This window comes from Callorhinus ursinus, unplaced genomic scaffold, assembly GCF_003265705.2.
Source record: "Callorhinus ursinus isolate GAN/ISIS: 27379988/994484 unplaced genomic scaffold, GSC_fseal_2.0 scaffold4, whole genome shotgun sequence".
NCBI lineage: Eukaryota > Metazoa > Chordata > Mammalia > Carnivora > Otariidae > Callorhinus > Callorhinus ursinus.
Window position 1 is genome coordinate 142,975,326 of NW_027397066.1, and position 22,088 is coordinate 142,997,413.

Genomic DNA, 22,088 nt, shown 5'->3' on the forward strand with positions numbered 1-22,088 from the left:
TAATAATTTCCCATAAAATTGTTCACATGTCTGATTCTTTTTCACAAAATCAAGAATGTGTGGGTCTCTAGATTTTTCTGAAATAGAAAGACAAAATATAAAAAGTACTTAAAATCTATATGTGGATATAATGTCTTCACTACCCCACACGAAATCACCCATGCATTTTTTTATTATCATCATCATCATCATTATAACTCCAAAACAGTAATTTAGTCTACCTTTGCTAATGAAGTCAGATTATAACATGCTAAAAAATAATTCTTTATCTAAGGAATGGAGAGGTCTGCTCTGCTAAAGTCTCACTCCAAGAATACCAGGACATGCAAGTTTGCTGAGCTGAAGGAAAAGATAGATCGTCATTCTGGAAAAAAGCTGGAAGATGGTCCCAAGTTCTTGAAATCTGGTGATGCTGCCATCATTGATATGGTTCTTGGCAAGCTTATGTGTGTTGACAGCTTCGCTGACTATCCTCTGGGCCATTTTTGCTCTTCATGATATGAGACAGACAGTTGCTGCGGGTGTCATCAAAGCAGTAGACAAGAAGGCAGCTGGAACTGGCAAGGTCACCAAGTCTGCCCAGAAAGCTAAGAAGGCTAAATAAATATTATCCCCAGTACCTGCCACCCCAGTCTAATCAGTGGTGGAAGAATAATCTCAGAACTGTTTGTGTCAATTGGTCATTTAAGTTAATAGTAAAAAACTGGTTAATGATAACAATGCATCATAAAACCTTCAGAAGGAAAGGAGAATGTTTTGTGGTCCATTTGGTTTTTGTATGTGTGTGGCAGTTTTATTAGTTTTTAAAATCAGCACTTTTTAATGGAAACAACTTGACCAAAAATCTGTCACAGAATTTTGAGATCCATTAAAATAAAAGTTTAATGAGAAAAAAAAAAAGAATACCTGGACATTACCTCTATCATTTGGCAGGAGAAGCAGCAGGTGGGGGCAGAATTAAATAATTTACCCATTTAACAGAAATCAATAAACTAAGACCCACAGGTCAGATTTCAAAAACACTTATTGTGGGGGTTTTTTTCACCCTCTTTGGCTTCCCAGCTAAGCATGTTTTATACATTTTTAAATGGTTACATCTTAGATGGTTATATAAGTACCTATATCATGGTCTCAATTCTGTCTCTTGGCCTGCAAAGCCTAAAATACTATAACTACCTTGCCCTTAGAAAAGTTTGTCAACCCTTAATCTAGAATATTCTGACTATCAGCATTCCCAAAAAGAAAAACCACTACTCTGGACACAGCCAAAGGTTTAGGAGCTTACAGCTAAGAGAAGCTACTAGCAATTATCTTTCACCATGTAGAAATTGAAATGGCACAGAAAATCCCAGCAAGCAAGATTAAATTCACTCTAAACCTAAGAAACACTTTTTACAAACAAAAGATACAAATGAGCTCGAGGTGTTTTGTTTTGTTTTTTTCTGTACCTATATGACCACAAATCAAAACTTTTAAGAAATAGATCATATAAAATCTTGATAGCTAGTTATATAAGTATGTATTTATATATTCAGTTGGCGTGCTTACTATATATATTTCTAGATTTTTCTGGAAAGAGGTTGTTTCAGTCCTGAGGAAGGTGGGAATAAACATGGGGTTGGAGAAAGACACACTAAAGATAAAGAATAAACTAGAAAGAAAAGATTCCCTGACCTATTTTTCTAAAGGCCTATTTTTAATGGCTTCATGGGCTTCTTTTTTACAGTTTAAGTCCCTCCTCATTATTGAGTTTCTGCGGGCACAATTATGCTGATATTTATCAGCACCCAATCAACCAGACAACTGTTAGCATGAAAAGAGCTGAAACGTCTACGAAGGCTATGGTTGTATCAACATATTTACTTCTGGGAATAGAGAGACTCCTAAAAGCATAAATTATCTTTCCTGCTTATAACAACATCTGATATTTTTAGTGGAAATACCATGTATGTGTACTTCCTAATAAGATGAACACCTCTCTATTTGAAATAATAGATAGATCGTCATGCATACATACTTACACATGCACACTAGGCAATACAGTGTGATTTTTTTCAGATTGTATACTTTCCGAAGTACTTCTATTATATATACACTAATCTCATTCAAAATATAATTTTTATTTGTCATATAATACCTTTTCACTGTTCAATGAAGAGCTGAAAAGGCAGTTCATTTAAGCTCAATTTTATTTTTTTTTAATGGGAGAACATGTATCACTTTATTTTTTTTAATTTTTATTGTTATGTTAATCACCATATATTACATCATTTGTTTTGGTGTAGTGTTCCATGATTCATTGTTTGTTCATAACACCCAGTGCTCCGTGCAGAATGTGCCCTCTTTAATACCCATCACCAGGCTAACCCATCCCCCTTCCCTCCTCCCCTCTAGAAACTTCAGTTTGTTTTTCAGAGTCCATCATCTCTCCTGGTTCGTCTCCCCCTCTGACTTACTCCCCTTCATTCTTCCTCTCCTGCTATCTTCTTCTTTTTCTTTTTTCTTAAAATATGTTGCGTTATTTGTTTCAGAAGTACAGATCTGTGATTCAACAGTCTTACACAATTCACAGCGCTCACCCTCCCCAATGTCTATCACCCAGCCACCCCATCCCTCCCACCCCCGACCACTCCAGCAACCCTCAGTTTGTTCCTGAGGTTAAGAATTCCTCATATCAGTGAGGTCATATGATACATGTCTTTCTCTGATTGACTTATTTCACTCAGCATAACACCCTCCAGTTCCATCCATGTCGTTGCAAATGGCAAGATCTCATTCCTTTTGATGGCTGCATAATATTCCATTGTGTATATATACCACATCTTCTTTATCCATTCATCTGTCGATGGACATCTTGGCTCTTTCCACAGTTTGGCTATTGTGGACATTGCTGCTATAAACATTGGGGTGCACGTACCCCTTCGGGTCCCTACATTTGTATCTTTGTGGTAAATACCCAGTAGTGCAATTGCTGGATCGAATGGTAGCTCTAATTTCAACTGTTTGAGGAACCTCCATACTGTTTTCCAGAGGGGTTGCACCAGCTTGCATTCCCACCAACAGTGTAGGAGGGTTCCCCTTTCTCCGCATCCCCGCCAACATCTGTCGTTCCCTGACTTGTTAATTTTAGCCATTCTGACTGGTGTGAGGTGGTATCTCATTGAGGTTTTGATTTGGATTTCCCTGATGCCAAGCGATGTTGAGCACTTTTTCATGTGCCTGTTGTCCATTTGGATGTCTTCTTTGGAAAAATGTCTGTTCATGTCTTCTGCCCATTTCTTGATTGAATTATTTGTTCTTTGGGTGTTGAGTTTGATTAAGTTCAATTTTAATATGGTCACAGAACTTACCATCAAAAAGACACAGTCAGTCATTGTCATAGTCATCACTAAGGGGCCTGTGAACAAGCCAGTTCAAAAGTCCATCACATTCCTTTTGTATAACCAGTGGAGTAAAAACTGGATCACCACAAAAGATGTATGTATGTAATACATATATATATTATTAACTCTATTAACTCTAACCCATTTCTCTAACAGTCCCATCAGTATTAAGGATTTATGAAACTATATATAGGTGGAGTATTTTTATTATAAGTTTAAAACTATACAGACTTTTACCTGGTAATGTTCAAATCATATTGATACATTAGATATTATATTCACTTCAATATATTATATATTATAGTCACATTATTGTATCTAATTTGCTCTATCCAGATATGATATAATACACAGACATTCTGATGAGACATTCATTCCACAAGTTTAGAGTTTACAGCACTGAATTTGGCACTTTGTTAACTCTATCTCTTAAGAAAAGGCAAATCCTTCATCATGTCTCCGATAAACTTAACTATAGCAGACATCATGGAATAAAACCCAAATCAGGCATCTTTTCCAAGAAGATCTCTGAAAACAAATATAAAATTAAATTGGGAGGAAATACACAACTATCCTATAAGAATTTTGAATGTTATTTTCAAATCTCACAAACACAATATTTTACATGAATTTGATTTATGTTCACCAAGTTAGCTCTTCCCAATGATGTATTACTTACACCAAAAATTTTGGAGCAAGGCAGAATATAAAGAAATAGTATAAAGCCATACAAATAGTATGTAGATGGTAGCAAATGGATCAACAGATAGAAAAACACATAGGTTTTTCACTTCCAAATGCTTATTGTTTTTATTATTTCCTATGTCAAGAAATAATAGCACTTGAAAAGAGTTGCTCAGAAGTGACCCATACACAGGCCTCCAAGAAAGTAAAATGACAAAATAAATAGGAAAAATTAATAATCAAATTGCTTTATCCATCATAGAATAATCTTCAGGGCCTCTTCGAATTTTTAGTTTCACATTTCCTATATATGGCTTACATGCTGAATATGATAATGGACTAACGGATTTTTTCTACATATCAAAATTATAAAGAAAAATTATAATCTTTCTCCTCCCTCATTCTTAAAATTCTGGACAATACCCTTCTATCAACACATCTAAAATTTCCACTTGCTTTTCTCTTACATCTCTGACATTCCTTTGGGACCATTTACTTATCTCTGAATTACAATCTATACAAACACTTTTAATGAGGGGGTGATGCTCATTAACTCAGTTATTGTGTGTCTGAAAATATCTACATTATCTCATCTTCTTAAATCGGACTTTTTCTGAGTACACTATCTGCCAATAACTGACTTTTGTTTCATTACTTAAAAAACATGACTTCATTATCTTCTTGCTTTCTATTGTTGCTGTTAGGTCAACCAACAGTCTAACTTTCATCCCTTTATAGGTAAATGTTTTCTGATTCTTTGAAGAACTTTATGTTTTGCTGCTGTTGCACAATGATGTGTCTTATTATATGTCTGTATGTTTGCATATTTAATGTGAGATTGACTAAGCATCTTGAATTCAAATATTCATGTCTTCCATTAATTTGAAAAAACTTCCAGTCATTATCTTTTTGAATATTGTTTACCCCAATACTGCCTCTATCTTCTGCTTCTGAAACTCCAATCAGACATGTGACTGACTCTAGGTATCCAAAGACTTAGGGATATTAGAATGTTAGAATTGATTTATCACATAAGATCTGCTCACCCTTCCATGAGGATGCAGAGGACACAACTTTCATCCCAACTGAGAAATAAAATTGTGAGGGGAGCCCCAGGTATTTTAAATAGCTACAGTTATTCTTCTCTGTAGGTCAGAAATTACAATGGAAAATGCTAACTGGGACTAGAATCCCTAAATGGAATGAGGATAATTGTATCCTGGATGGCAGGGGCTTATTGGCAGCATTTAATCACCACAGACAAGGTAGTCATGGGTACCAAAATAGACAGTGGAGTCAAAGCAGTAATCTGAATAGTCTTATTCACAGAAACCTATGACATAGCTAGTTGATCATGGTGTTCCTGAAAAAGATGAGCAGTCTACTAAATTCTAAATTGATCTATGTAAGTTTCACCAGTTTCAGGATGCAACTTGGAACAGACTCAGCAACTGGCAGAATACCCCCCATTGGTTCCCTGACCTGTGGAATAAAGGCTATTATGAAGTCACTAAAAATGCCTATACTTAGAAAAACTGTAAACCAAAAACAATTCCACATTCCTACAGATTGCAGAGATGAGTGCCACCATCAAAGACTTAAAGATGCAGGGTGGTGATTTTCATCACATTCCCATTCAACTTGACTATTTTGCCTATACAGAAAACAAATGGATTTTGAAGACTGATACTGCCTTACCATAAGTTTATTCACGTGGTGACTTTGAATGCAGCTGCTGTTCCAGATGTGGCTTCACTACTTAAACTAATACATCCTTTGGTAACTTAATATGCACCTATTGATCTGGCGAGTGATTTTTTTCTCAATCTTGTTAATAAAGACCACCAAAAGCAGTTTGCTTTCAGCTGGCAAAGCAACAATACTCCTTCACTGTCCTACCTCAGGGGCATATCAACCCTCCAGTTCTATGCCATAATTTACTCCCTAAGGAATTTGATCACTTTTCTACAAGACTTCATACTGGTCCATTTCATTGATGCTATTATGCAGACTTGACCTAATGAGTAAGAAGTAGAAACTATTTGACATATTGATAAGCTGTTTGCATGTCAAGAGTGGGAGATAAATCCAACAAAAATCTAGGGACTTTCCATCTCAGTGAAATTTCTGTGTCCAACGATGCAGGGGATATCAAGATGTCCTTTCTAAGACAAAAGATAAGTTGTTGCATCTAGCCCCTGCTACAACCCAAAAAAGAGGCACAATGCCTACTGAGCCTCTCTGGATTTGGGAGGCCACATATTCTTCATTTATGTGTGCTACAGTGGTTCATTTATCAGGTGACCTGCAAAGCTGCTAGCTCTGATTGGGGTCCAGAATAAGAAAAGGCTCTGAAACATGTCCAAACTGCTATGCAAGCTGCTCTAACACTGAGACCATATGGTCCAATAGATCTGATGGCACGTGAAATGTCAGTGGGAGATACAGACGCTGTTTAAAGCCTTCAGCAGGTCTCTGTAGGTAAATCACAGCACAGAACCTTAATATTTTGGAAGAAAGATTTGCTACTACACCTTACTAAAGATTAAGTACTTAACTATGGGCCACCAAGTTACCATACAACTTGAGTTTCCCATCATGAACTAGCTGACCCATGAAGCCACAAAACTGAGCATGCACAGCAGCACTTCATCAAACTGAAGTGATATATACAAGATTAAGCTACAAAAGGACCCGAAGATACAAGTAAAATATATGAAAAATTGGCTGAAATGGCCGCTAAGAAAGCCCCTACTCCTGTTACATTTACTTCTCCCTGCCGGCCTGCAACAATGACCACATGGGACATTCCCTACAACAAATTGGCTGAGGAAGACAGAAATCAGGTTTGGTTTAGAAATGGTCCTGCACAGTAAGCAGGCACTACCTGAAAGTGAACAGCTATAGCACCAAAGCCCCTTTCTGAAACATTCCTGAAGGATAGTCGTGAAGGGAAATTCTCCCATTTGGCAAAACTCTGAGCAGTACATCTGGTTGTGCATTATGCTTAGAAAGAAAAATGGCTAGGAGGTACAAATCTATAAATTTTGGCCAAATGGCCAGGGAATCTCATGTGAATGTTCACCAACAGGTGACCTCAGCAGAGGAGGATTTTAAAAATCAGGTAGATAGAATGACCCATTTTGTGGATCCTAGTCAGCGTCTTTCTTTTGCTACTTCTGTCATTGCCCAATGAGCTCATTAACAAAGCAGCCATGCTGACAGAGATGGAGGTTATATATAAACTCAGCAACATGGACTTCTACTAACCACAGCCACTTGGCTATAGCCACTGCTAAATGCCCTATCTTCCAAAAGGAGAGACTAACACTGTGTCTCTGAAATGACATCATTCCCTGATGGCAGGTAGCTGATTGCACTGAACTGCTTCCATCATGGAAGTGGAAATTCTGTTCTCACTGGAACAGACACTTACTCTGGATATAGATTTACACTCCCTGCATATAAAACTTTTTCCAAAACTACCATCCTTAGACCTACAAAATTTTTTATCCACCATTCTGGTACTTGACAGCATTGCTTCTGATCAAGGAACTCACTTTGCGGCAAATGAAGTGCAGCAATAAACCCATACTCATGGAATTCATTGGTCTTAGTGTGTTCTCCATCATCCTGAGGCAATTGGTTCAATAAAATGGTCAAATAGTCTTTTGAAACTCAGCTACAGCACCAGCTAGGTAACAATACCCTTCAAGTCTAGGGCAAGGTTCTGCAGGAAGCTGTATATGCTCCAAATCAGTGTCTAATATATGGTACTATTCTCCCATAAACAGGATTCACAAATTCAGAATTGAAGGAGTGGAAAGAGAATAGCTCCACTAACTATTACCCCTAGTGATCCCCTAGCAAAACTTTTGCTTCCTATTGTGGCAGCCCTGTGCTCTGTTTGTCTAGAGGTTTCAGTTCCAAAGGGAGGAATACTTCTACCAGGAGAGACACAATGATTCCATTGACCTTGAAATTAAGACTGCTATCTTGCCATTTTGGGTTCCTAATGCCTCTGAATCAACTGACACAGAAGGAATTTATTGTGCTGGGTGCTGCAACTGATCCTTATTACAAAGGAAAAATTGGACTGCTACTACACAATAGAGGTAATAAAGAGTATGTCTGGAATATAAGAAACCCCTTAGAGTATCTCCTAATGCTACCAAGCCATGTGATTAAAGTCAGTGGAAAACTCAAGACAGGTCTCTAATAATTCAAGCCCTTCGGGAATAAAGGTTTGGATTATCCCATGTTGTACATTGACTTGTGTTCTCCAAAAAGACCTGTTAAGTCCTAACCCCTAGTACTTGTGAACATGATGTTATTTTGAAATAGGGTCTTTGCAGATATAATCAAGTTAAGATGAGGTCAATCTGGATTAGAGTGGGCCCTAATCCAATGAGTATTGTCCTTTTAAGAAGAGAGAAATTTGAACACAGACACAGAGGAAACACAGAGAGAAAAAATACCATGTGGATATGGAGGCAAAGACTGGAGTGATACATCTATAAACCAAGAAAAGCCAAGGATGCTAGCAATAACCAGAAGCTAAGAGAAAGGTATAGAACATTTTTACTTCAGAGACTTCAGAAGGAACCAAACCTGCAGGTGCTTTGGTTTCAGACTTTTTCCTCCAGAACTGTAGAAAATAAACTCCTCTTGATTTAAGCCACCAAGTCTGTGGTATTTTGTTATAGCAGCCCTAGGAAACCAATACCGCCCACCGGGCAAAGAATTCTGACCAGCTAAAGCACCTGCTGTGGCCAAAGGGAACATGGATTAGGTAGTGGAAGAAGGTAGTCTATCACCTATAATCATGTAACCAGTTACAGAAATGAGGAGTGTATAGTTATAAGTATTTCTCCCATATTTTGTTATGAATATGTATATATATTAAGCAAATATATATTTTTATTTTCTTATTGGTCTACATATGCTGTATTAATAATTATTAACTTTGTATCACAGTTATTAAGTTGTAGGATATCAAAGCAGAACAGTAAAAATCCATTTACTACCATTAAACTTATTTCCTTTTCTAAACCTACCTATAATAGGTTCCATAAAAAAAGATGGAAAATATTGAATGAAGTCATTTTGAGAATTAAAAAACTAAGACAAACAAGAGGAATTATTAATGTTAATTAACTCCTTAAAAAACTTTTTGTTTCTGTCTATGCTTTGTATAATATATGCATGAAGTCTGAGAATATCAGATTCTTGCCCCAATGAAAGCATAAACTAGACTCCCATTCCCCAAGAACGTATGATTAAGAAGTTACAAAAGGACTGTTGATCATTCTGGCCTGCTTCTGAAACTATCAGAAAATATGGATAATGCTTTCCCAAGAATGATTTCCAGTCTAGTGATAAGCACCTAAAAAATTCTGAACACCAATGTTAGTATTGTGTTGAAGATGGAGAATTAAAGCAGTTCTCAATGAAAGTTCAGGAAAATCAAAATATGCACAGTCTCATGTGGTGAGGAAAATAAGTACATTATTTTGAAATCATCATTTAGTGGTTGTTAATTTTGTTAGTTGGAGAACAAGGGGATATACGATCAAACCAAATGTGGCCGAATTGTTTTACTCTGAATTCTAGATAAGGTCTAGGCTTCAATCCTTAAGTATCAGTTCACAAGTGTATGTCATAGGTCAAAACTTGGACTTAAATCAAGTGTCTTCTATATTTAAGCAGGCACATACTACTTAAAGTACCCATCAATTTCACTTCTCACTTTCCAATTCTTTCACTCTCCAAATTCAAAAGATGATAAAAGTAGCAAGTGGATGAATATATTTTATCACAACTGGGAGGCTAATGTGGATTACTATCAATAAATAAATAAAATGTAATGTTCCAGGTAATGTGTCTCACCCTTAAAGAATATAAGTCTTTAATCAGCAGATCAAAATTGCCATTTTTAAGTGAAGTAGTCTAGATTGTCAACCACAGAAGAAATCTTTCTTTTCTGCATCAATGAAAACATTGCTTATACCTTCAAATAATGTTAAAACAAACCAATTGAAAAAAAAAAACCCTATAAATAAAAATTGAACAAATATACACCAGAATTTTTTTTCTTTTTTTTATTTAAGTAAGCTCTATGCCACAGTGCGGGGCTTGAACTCACAACCCTGAGATCAAGAGTCACATACTTTCCCAACTGAGCCAACCAGGCGTCCCTACACCAGAATTCTTAAGAATAAAATAACAGTTGCTTCTGGGGAGTAGGATAAGAGAAATTCTGTATTTGGATTGAGATTTGCTAAAACTAGAATCCATTCAACTTGTAATTTAAAAAGCTATATATATATATTACCTGATCGGGGATATTTAACATAAAACAAATAACAAGAAGCCTAGTACTTCAGTTGAATTTTCCATTCTACTGAGTTGTAAATGAAACTCCTGCTAAGTTTTAAAGTCTAAAGTGCCTCCTAGAATTTAAGGGTAGGTGGCTAGAGAGCAAAAAGGCTATCGATAAAATTTCCCTCCTTTCTCATATTCCCGAAAGTTCTCAAAATAAACATCCATCATAACAATTAAAATTATATATGTTAATGTATATAAAACATATGTACTATATACTATATATGTAAACACTGATGCATACCTATTATTTCCAAAATAACAAAACTAAAATACCACATTCTTTTTTTTTTTAAGATTTTTTTTTTTAAGTAATCTTTACACCCAACATGGGGCTTGAACTTACAACCATGAGATCAAGTCACATGCTCTACTGGCTGAGCTAGCCAGATGCCCCAAAATACCACATTCTAAATCTTTATAATGAAACCAAATATTAGCATATTCTTTAAAAAAAATAATTTTAGCTATCAACCACTTTGACTTAATGACACTTCCAGAACATGTTATCTAAGAACTGAAGAATACATAATCTTTTCAAGAATACATGATACATGGGGCACCTGCGTGGCTCAGTCAGACTCTTGATCTCAGCTCAAGTCTTAATCCCAGGGTCGTGAGTTCAAGCCCCGCATTGGGCACCACACTCGGAATGGAGCTTACATTAAAAAAAAAAAAAAAAAAAAGATGGTACATTCACCAAAACATGCCATGTATTAGGCCATTAAAAAAATCCTAATATTTTTTCAAAGATTTTATTTATTTATTTATTTATTTATTTATTTATTTATTTTTATTTATTTATTATTTTAAAGAAAGAGAGTGTGTGTGTGCACAGAAGTGGAGGTGGGGACAGAGAGGGAAGGAGGAAGAGGGAAAGAATCTCAAGCAGACTCCACTGAGCACAGAGCCCAATGTGGGGCTCGATCCCATTACCCTGAGATCATGACCTGAGGTGAAACTAAGAGTCGGGTGCTTAACTGACAGATCCACCCCGGCACCCCCATAAGTCCTAATATTTTTAAATAACTGAAATTATACAGAAATATTTTTTCTGCCCACAATGGAATTACATTAGATATAATAACAATAACACACCTAGAAAAAAAGTATAAATTAAAATAACACACTTCTAAATAATTCATTGACAAGGAAAAATCACAAGAGATATTACAAAATATTTCTAATTAAATAGTAAAGAAAAAAACAATAGGTGCAAATTTGTGGTGTGCAGCTAAAGCAGTGCTTAGAAAGAAATTTTAAATATTCATAATAGAAAAGAAGACAGGTCTTGACTTAAGTTTCCAGTCTAATAAGGTAGGAGGAAAAAAGAGTAAAGAAACTCCAACAGAAAGAAATAATAAAGGTAAGAGAGAAAATCAATAAAACTTTTCAAAAACCAGACAAACAATAGCGAAAGTAACAAAGGCAAAGCTGGGTCTTTGAAGACATCAACAAAATTAACAAACCTCTAAGTAAATAAATCAACAAGAGAGAAGTCACAAATTAGTAATACAAAGAATGATGGGGCACCTGGGTGGCTCAGTTGGTTAAGCCTCTGCCTTCAGCTCAGGTCATGATCCCAGGGTCCTGGGATTGAGCCCTGCATTGGGCTCCCTGCTCAGTGGGGAGCCTTCTTTTCCCTCTCCCTCTGCCCCCCGGCTCATGCTCTCTCTCTCTCAATCAAATAAATAAATAAAATCTTTAAAAAAAAATGCTGAAAAAGGGAAGATCACTAAAATCCTCAGACACTAAAAGGAAAATATGACTATATTGTAAACCAATTTTGTGCCAAAATAATAGACAATTTAGATAAGATGAACAAATTTCTTGACATATACAATTAACAAAATGGACACAAGGTGAAAAAGAAAGTTTAAAGGGCCCTGAATCTATTAAAGAAATTGAATTTGTTATCAAAAATCTTCACACAAAGAAAATTCCAAGCCCAGATGGATTCACAGGAAATTTTGTCAAATTTATCTTTGGAGAAAATAATATCAATGTTACAAAGACTCTTTAGGAAAACAGAAAAGGAGGAATGACTTCCCAATGTATTTTACTAGCTCAACATGATGCTGCTACCAAAACCAGACAAAGACACTATAAAAAAAAGAAAATTACAGATCAATATCCCTCATGAATATATTAAAAAAATATTAGGGGGCACCTGGGTGGCTCAGTTGGTTAAGCAACCAGCTCTTGATTTGGGCTCAGGTCATGATCTCAAAGTTGTAAGATCGGGCCCCACATCAGGTAGGCATGGAGCCTGCTTAAGATTCTCTCTCTCCCTCTCCCTCTGTCCCTCCCTCCCCTCTAAAATATATATATATATTAACAAAATATTAGGAACCCTAATATTAACAAATTAGGAAATCAAATCTTAAGCCATTATAAAAAATTCATGAACATATATACATATTAATATTAACAAAATAATGGGAATCCTAAAATTAACACAATATTAGGAAATCAAATTCAGCCACGTATTTAAAAAAAAAAAAAGAATGTCATAACCAAGTAGGATTTTCTCAGGAATAAAAGGTTAAATCAATACTCAAAAATCAGTCAATGTAATTCATCAATTAAAAAATAATAATAAAGGAAGAAAAACAATAATTTCAGTACATATAGAAAAATCATTTGAAAAAATTTAACACTTGTTTATGAAAAAACTCTCAGAAACCTAGCAATAGAAAAGGATTTCCTCAATCTGATAAATGATATCTACAAAATAACTACAGGTAACACTATACCTAATGGAGAAATAATGAATGCTTTCCCTTTAACATCAAGAATGAAGGGGCACCTGGGTGGCTCAGATGTTTGGGCATCTGCCTTCGGCTCAGGTCACGATCCCGGCGTCCTGGGATCAAGCCCCACATGGGGCCCCCACTTGGCGGGGAGTCTGCTTCTCCCTCTCCCTCTAACGTTCCCCCTGCTTGTGCTCTCTCGCCCTCTCTGTTAAAGAAAATCTTAAAAAAAAAAAAAAAGAATGAAGTAAAGACGCCTACTCATTCTATGTCAGTCTTTTGGAGGTGCCAGCCAGTGGAATAAGGTAAAAAAAAAAGGAATAAAAACATAAAATCAAAAAAGAAAAAATAAGAATGTATTTGTTCACTGAAGACATGTAGAAAATCCTAAAGAATGTACAAATGAGTGACTAAAATTAATAAAGTCGATTAACAAAATTGCAGATGAGGTCAATAAACAAAAATCAACTATATTTCTACATATTAACAGCAAAAAAAGGAAAATTATTTTTAGAAATTTAATAGATAATAACATCAAGAACATTATTTATAAATACATTTAACCAAAGATGTGCAAGATCTCCATACTAAAAACTGCAAAACAATGAGGAAAATGAGAGAAGATCTAATAAGTGGAGATGTATAACATGTTCATGAAGTGAGAGGCTCTATATTGATCTAAGATTTAATGAATATCAATTATAATCCCATCAAACTTTCTTAAAAATAGAAATTGGCATTTGATTCTAAAATTCATGTGAAAGTACACAGATATTAAAATAGCCACACCTGAACAAAGGAGTACAAAGCTGATCTCAAAACTCAGTATAAAGTTACATTGATTAGGACACTGTAGTACTAGTAAAAATGTAATATCAAATCTTTTGTTGAAACAGAGTAGGGAGACCAGAAATGGACTCACACATGTAGCTATTTGATTTTTAACGAAGAAATCAAAGAAATCCACTGAAGGGAGAACAGTGGTTTCAGCTGATGCTGGAATAACTCAACCTCAATCTCTAACTGAAACCACATTCAAAAAAAAAAAATTAATTCGAAACATCACAGATTCAAATGCAAAGCTAAAACTATATATGTCTAGAACCAAATAAAAGAATATCATTATGATTAAGAAATAGGCAATGATTTCTTAAGCAGGATACAGAAGCAATAACTATTAAAGAATGACAAATCAGATTTTATCAAAATAAAGATGTCTGATCATCTGAAGATAGCATTAATAAAATGAAGTGGCAAACCACAGCCTGGGCTATATGTGCAACAAAAAAGGGACTGTATCCAGAATATATTAAGAACTACTCCAGTAGTGGCCTTGTTCTCCGCCTTTCTTTTCTCGTATCTGGGGCCGCTCTGTTCTTGTCAGCCTACAGCCCGCAGTCTGCCTGAGACCAAGCACCATGCCTTCAATTAAATTGCAGAGTTCTGATGGAGAGATATTTGAGGTTGATGTTGAAAATTGCCAAACAGTCTGTGACTATCAAGACCATGTTGGAAGATTTGGGAGTGGATGATGAAGGAGATGATGACCCAGTTCCTCTACCAAATGTTAACACAGCAATATTTAAAAAGGTCATTCAGTGGTGCACCCACCACAAGGATGACCCCCCCTCCTCCCAAGGATGATGAGAACAAAAAAAAGCGGACAGATGATATCCCTGTTTGGGACCAAGAATTCCTGAAAGTTGACCAAGGAACACTTTTTCAACTTATTTTGGCTGCAAACTACTTAGACATCAAAGGTTTGCTTGATGTTACATGCAAGACTGTTGCCAATATGATCAAGGGGAAAACTCCTGAGGAGATCCGCAAGATCTTCAATATCAAAAATGACTTTACTGAAGAAGAGGAAGCCCAGGTATGCAAAGAGAACCAGTGATGTGAAGAGAAGTGAAATGTTATGCCTGACACTGTAACACTGTAAGGATTGTTCCAAATACTAGTAGCACTGCTCTGTTTATAATTATTAATATTAGACAAACAGTAGACAAATGGCAGCAGCAAATCAGTTGTTTAAGCAGAATATTGTCCTCCTTGCATGTGTAGTTTGAGTACAGATTCCAAACTTATGGCTGAGTTTCATCTAGTATGATCAAATTTTCTTTTTTCTTTGCTCTAAATAAACCTGAACTGTGGGTTCTCTGTAAAAAAAAAAAAAAAAAAACAATTTCTAAAATACACATAAATTCCAAACAATAAAAATATAAGGTATTCAAAATGCATGAGCTTTACAGAGAAGCAAATCAAACACTATAATACAATACATTGAACACTCTGACAGAATTAGCACAAAAAGTTACAGGAGCATCGAGCAGAAGTGTCATCATCACACTAGAAGCATGGGGCAGGGGCAAGTTTGGGATGCTAATTTTTAAAGGGAAAGTTGCAATGATGAGGGAAAGCTTCAAGAAAGTACTGGGAAGTTGGGGGAAGTTAGGGAATACCATAAAGGAAGAAGTTGTTGGTATTCTGTTGGCCTAATTACCACTGAGGTTTTTTTACCATGGCGTATCAAGTGACTATATGCAATGAGAGACACCCATCAAAGGCTGAATGTCATCAGATGTCCTAAATCACAGGCAGGCACTACAGTATCCACTGAATGATGGAAATGAAACATTAAAGATCATGGTCAGACATACCTAATGGGCATAAGTGGGTTACACAAACAGATACCACGTGTCACCCCTGTTGTTCTGATGCCTCTCTCTCAGCTCACACCTCTGGCCTCATATGGGGTCCCCTACTCCTAGTGGACAGAGGAGAAGGAAAAAAGCCTGAGCCTGCTTCTTGGTTTGTCAGCTCAGTATGTTGTTGTAAACCAAAATGAACTGTTGCTGCATGACAAGCTCAAGTAGGAGAAACCATGACAGAAAGTGGTGAGGGGAAATCCTCCTGGTGGGCATGGCTCTGGCAGTATTTCTGGTCATCAGTTGAGTACGTAAGGAAAAGTGGTTGGCTATAAAAATATACACAACCTTTTAAGCAGCAGCAAATAATCTGGCTGGCTGGTCAGGGCCCAGAGGAAGAAAGGTTAAAAAACTGGAGAAAAAAACAATCTGGGAGAGAAGTTTGTGGCTCAAACTATGCAAGTGGATATAAACCATGCAGTTCTTTGTGTCTAAAGTCCACACCCATAAAAGATCATTCCCTAGTCAGGAGCCTAAACAACCAAGTTGACAGGATGATACATCCAGTAGATAGCAGCCAATCTCTGTCTTCTGCCTTCTAGATCTTGCACAATGGGCCAAGCACAGAGTAGTTACAGTAGCAATGATGGAGGATGTGCAGGTGCCCAACAGAATGGGGACCCTTCCACCACAGTGATTTGGTTACTCCCATTGCTGAGTGTCAACCTAGCAGCAGCAGAGACCTAAGAGCCCTTGATAGCAGGGGAGTCTGCTCCTCCCTCTCCCTCTCCCTGCTCGTGCTTGCTCTCTTTCACAAATTAATAAATAAAATCTTAAAAAGAATTAGATGGGATTATTAGGAAAGATACCTCCAAGGATATGACATTTCAGATGAGGCCTGAAGAATAGAGCAGCCATGCAAAGGGCCAACGACAGAGCATTTCAGGAACAAAGTCAAAACAGCACCTAAGTAGGGAAAAGGCTTGGTACACTAGGAAATGACAGAAGTGGGCTGTGACTGGTGCAGAGGGAAACAAGTAGAGTGACATGAGCTGAAGTTGGAGAGTTAGGCCAGGGCTAACTCATCAGGACAAGACATGGAGTAGGAATTTCATTCTAAGTATAATCAGAGTTCAGTGTACAATGGAAGGAGAAGTGACATGATCTGATTTACATCTTCAAAAGATGATCTGGCTATTCTTTGCAGGATAGTTATATGGAGGGCAAAACTGATAGTAAAAAAGAGAAGTTTTGAAGAGAAACAAGACAGAGATAACATAATCTACCTTTTCATAAAGTTTGTTCCTTTTAGGAAAGTATAGAAATAGAAATGCAGGCAGAGGAGAGTACAAAATCCATGCTAGTCTTTTTAACATGGAAAAGACTTGAGCGCATTTGAGGCTTGGGCAGACAGTGGAGAGAGGGAAGACCAAGGGGAGAACAGAAAACAGATGAAGACTTTCAGTTCAAGACAGTAGGATGAAGGACACTTCTGCCTCCCTTTCCTCCCAAGATGTCACTGAAATTTCAGAAAATATACTCATGTTAAATGTTGTGTATTCATAATTGTACAGGAAATAAAGAATTCCTGGACTATAGAAATAAAATGGGATAAGACTGGTAGAGAAACAGAAGGAGAGAAAATTATAGTACCACAGTTCCCGAAAGTGGCAACACTCTACCAGGGACATGTTAGAAAATTCTGCAACTGATACTGGCCTTTAATGCTAGGGTACAGAAATACTAAATGTCCTATAAATCATAGATAGTTCCAATTGTGAAGAATTTCCCTGTACCTCGTTCAAATTTTGAATGCCATTCATGTAGACTACAAAGAGACTTACAATTTTCTAAGCCTAGAATTAAAACCTATACTGCTTATAAATAGTTTGTTTATACAATTTTGATATAATGGAGTTTATACATCCATCAAAGAAGAGTATCCTTTTTTAAGATTCGTTTATTTATTTGAGAGACAGAGAAGGAGAGCATGAGGGGCTGGGAGGGGCAGGGGAGAGAGAGAGAGAATTACAAGCAAATTCCCCTCTGAGCGTGGGGCCCAAAGGGGGGCTCTGTCCCATGACCCGGACACTGTGACCTGAGCCCAAATCAAGAGTCAGACACTTAACCAACTGAGCCACCCAGGCACCCCATCCTTTGTTTTATCTGAAACGAGTTGTTCACTATTTCAAAATATTATGATGTCCATATGAGTATGTATACAGTTATAATGTTATAGGGATTTTTTACTGTTTTTTAAGTTTTAGATTCAATATATAGGCAAATAACAATGAACTTATTCGGAGAATGCAATGTAAATATTTTAAACACTGACAATATAAAAAGACCAATATAACTAACCAATTTGGGAAACATAAAAAGAGAAGAATGGTGGGAAAAGAAGTAAGTATGCTATTTCTATCATTTTTTTTTTACAACAGGGAGTCCAGAGAGATGATGTGAAAGACTGAATGTTTATATCCCCCCAAATTCATATGTTGAAGCCCTAACCCCCACATGATGGTATTTGGAGATGGGGCTGATGGGAGAAAATAAAAGTTAGATGAGGTCATGAGGGTGGGGTCCTCATGATAACATTAGTGGCCTTATAAGGCCACTAATAGCAGAAAGCTCTCCTCACCCCAAAACCCCACCCCAAGCCCACCCTGTGAGGCACATACAGCACCTCTAGTAGACTAAGACAAATGACAAATGAAAAAAATAAAGATTTAAAGAATCAAATATCTATCCCATATTTCCCATACAAATTGTACCTCTAATTAAGCAAATAGTATGAGGGGAAGTTTGTCTTTATAAAAATAACCCAGTTCAAAAAAAACCTATCAAGAAAGAATGAGGAATTTATATTATCCTCATTTTGAAATGCCTAGTGAATTAATAGACTTAGATATTGAGCACCAGCTACAATACCACAAAAATAGAGAAAGCACGACATCTGTCTCTGAATGGAACAAAACTCCATCTATAAAAATCATTGGGAAAAAAACTGATCAGGCTTCTAATGACAAGAACAAGAGAAAGAGAGACAGAAAGGGAAAGAGAAGAGAGGAAACCTGCAGATTAAAAAACACTTAAGAGACCTATCCACTAATTGCAATGTGAGAACTTTATTTAGATTCTGATAGCAGTAAAAAGAAAAAATAGGAAAAAAAAATCTTTTGGGTAGTGAGTCCACTAAAAGTCATGTTCCCCCCTTCCACAATTTAGAGCTGTCACTAAGAAGTAGCTGCCTGGCCAACAACTACATTTTCCCAACCCTTTTGCATCTGGAGGTGGCCATAAAACCAGTTCTTACTAATGGAATGTAAATTGAAATTATGGCAGGACTCCTGAAAAGTAGGTATGCCTTGTCTGTTCTCATTTCCCTTCTAAAAAGCTAACTGCAGAGAATATTAAGATTTAAGAGGATAGTGGAACCACAGTATGGAAAGAGTTGAGTCACTGAATCACCATCATGGGCTGTCCACTAACTAGGAAACTCTGCTTTGAACTCTTAGAAGAACAAGATATAAATTTCTATTATGTTATGCCACTGAAATTTAGAGGTTCTAATTGTCACAGAAGTTAGTATTCCCTTAACTCATACAGAAATTGACACAGAAGTAGGGTGCTGCTATTATATAATTGTACAGTATTATAGTTCTTCTAATCTAAGAAGCCATGAATTACAAGACATAGAATTATTTAATGTACCAGTAAATTGTAATACTGACAATTAAACTACAACATACCATAGAGTTGTATAGGCATCCTCATTTCAGAGATGTGTTAAAACAGATGAAGACGTGGATAACAAAAATCAGTGAAACATGGTATGTATCTTGGGCCTCAGGGACAAATAACAGGCGGTGAGAAACGAGGCATCTCAGGCTTTAAAGCTGAAACCCACATGATTCAAAGCAAAACAGTTGGTAAAAGCTATCTCCTGCATAACTAGGAAAACAATCACATGCCAACTGAGCCTAACACTCTAAGGAAAGAGATTGGAAAATTTATAAGTATCCATTGCGTTTTATTTTCTGTTTTTAGAAAGCTAGCACCAAAGAAGAAAGGAGAGGAAAAATGTCTTAGGAAAGAACTGGCTAGTTGGAAAGCAGAGTTAGTTGAGAAATTTGGGGTTTTTCAAGGTAACTATTTCTGTATCCCAAATAAACAGTGATAAGACTCAGGGGCTGAGGGGCCTTGCCCAACAAAGACCATAAAGAGTGGGTTAAACCAAAGGACTTAGGCTTACTGCAGGGATCAGATGAAGACGTTGTTTTCCCAGGCAAGCTATCGTTTCAAATAAACTTAAGATAGACTCCACTAATTTGAGAGAGATACATGGGAAATAAGAGCACAAATACAAGATCTCTGGATATAAAGAGAACTAACTACAGCAAATGAAATCAGAAGCCTGATACTTTCCTGAAAGAATTGTATTCCCAAATACAATGAAGATATATTTAGGAGATGACCTAAAAAGGGTTATGCCCCTCAGTCAAACAAACATCAGACCTCATACTCACAGGAGCAGGAAGTGAGCGTGTGGCAGCCAGGAAGGTAGACTTCAACATCCTCATCAATGTAACCATGGAAGATAACTAACACACACACATTGTTTGAAGTCATAAAGCTAACCATGGAAAGAATTTTTTAAATATAACTCATATTGGAAAACAGACTGGATAGCTGTTTGTTTTTTCACATCAGTAAGTCCGTAGACTCTGCCCAAAGTCGATAAACCAAGAAACAGTTATAAGTACATAATTTATAAGTAACCAAGCAATAGAGTTATAAATATATATTTATGGTGGTAACCTTCAGGAGAATTAAAACTGTGAGACTAAATATGGACAGTCAAGTAGTAGAGAAGGGCATTTACTATTTGTTTTATGTCTTCTGCTTGAAATAAAACTAATCAGGATACAGCATAAATGAGGTATCATACAGCAACTACTAAACGAGACTAATATGTACCAATAAATCATTAAGTGAGAAAACCATGTGCACACCTGTATGGCAGCCAAATATTTTTAAAAGGATACAGGTCTAGAAATGGACAGATGGAAGAAAAAGAATGGATGGATGGATAGATAGAAGCTATAAACACATTAACTTGTTTCTGACAGAGTATTAGGAAGGATACACCCCATAATAGATAGAGGATAGATAGATAGATAGATAGATAGATAGATAGATAGATAGATAGAAGCTATAGACACATAAACTTGTTTCTGACAGAATATTAGGAAGGATACACCCCAAACGATTCCCAATAGCTTGGGATATAGGGGAGAGGCAGGGATCTTGGAGGCTGATGGAATTATTTTAGCAGGCTCAAATACCATCACCTATATTCTTTCACTAAACTTCAAACTGCAAACCTAAGATTCATTGAATGATATGCTACTGCTTTCGGGAAAACTCAAAACCATGAAGATCTGCGTTACCTCGATGTTATCTTTTGGACCTCTAATTCTGCCTTTGAAGGAACTGCTTCTGCCTGGTAATCTCCTTTGCCCTGCTCCTTCTAGAGGAGGTTATCAGGATTCTCGAGGCCCCATCGCAGCTGATGTCACCTTCTTTGAGTATGGAAAACCTTGAGAAATTAAATATGAATTTATAAATGCAACTTGTAAACAAAAGAGAAGCGAGAGAGAGAGAACACAGGATAAAAGCTGATTTCCGCGATTAAAAGGGTCTATGTCCAGTACATGAAGAGGAAGCTGCTTGCTGAGATCCATGTCTAGATTTTATTGTTTGTGCTCAGATCCGACCTCCCTTAGTTTCCCCTCAAGGCGCCAGATCCCCAGCACCCTTTCTTTGAAGAGGACCCCTTAAATGCCTGAACACTTGCCCCTCTCCTTCAGACTTCAGACTTCCCCCACCCCCAACTCCAGGTGCGCTCCTCACCGGTATCTCTTTCCTCTGCCTCTCCCTATATCCTGCTTCCTGGGGCGTTCAGTTGCCTACTGGGCGCCCCCAGCTCCCCACACCTCACACCCTGAGGACCCTGAGAGCAGCCCCAGGCACCTTCGTGTTCGATCTGTCCAGATGTCAAAAAAGACCTAGAACCCCCGCGGGACATCCCTGCTCCAGGAGGCACTTCCCTAGGGACACCCTTCACCTTGACCTCCTCCCACCAACCCCAGCTCCCCGTGATCTGGTCAGCACCTCCCACTCCTCACCCGCGATCCAGAGTGTAGGCTAACGCCTAAAGTTGTGGGGCACCT

The 22,088-nt window shown here is 37.1% G+C and overlaps 1 pseudogene; it reads left to right on the top strand.

Moving 5' to 3' along the window:
* The first annotated feature begins 14,545 nt into the window (after positions 1 to 14,545).
* On the top strand, positions 14,546 to 15,153 carry LOC112825926 (S-phase kinase-associated protein 1 pseudogene; annotated as a pseudogene).
* The last annotated feature ends 6,935 nt before the right edge of the window (positions 15,154 to 22,088 follow it).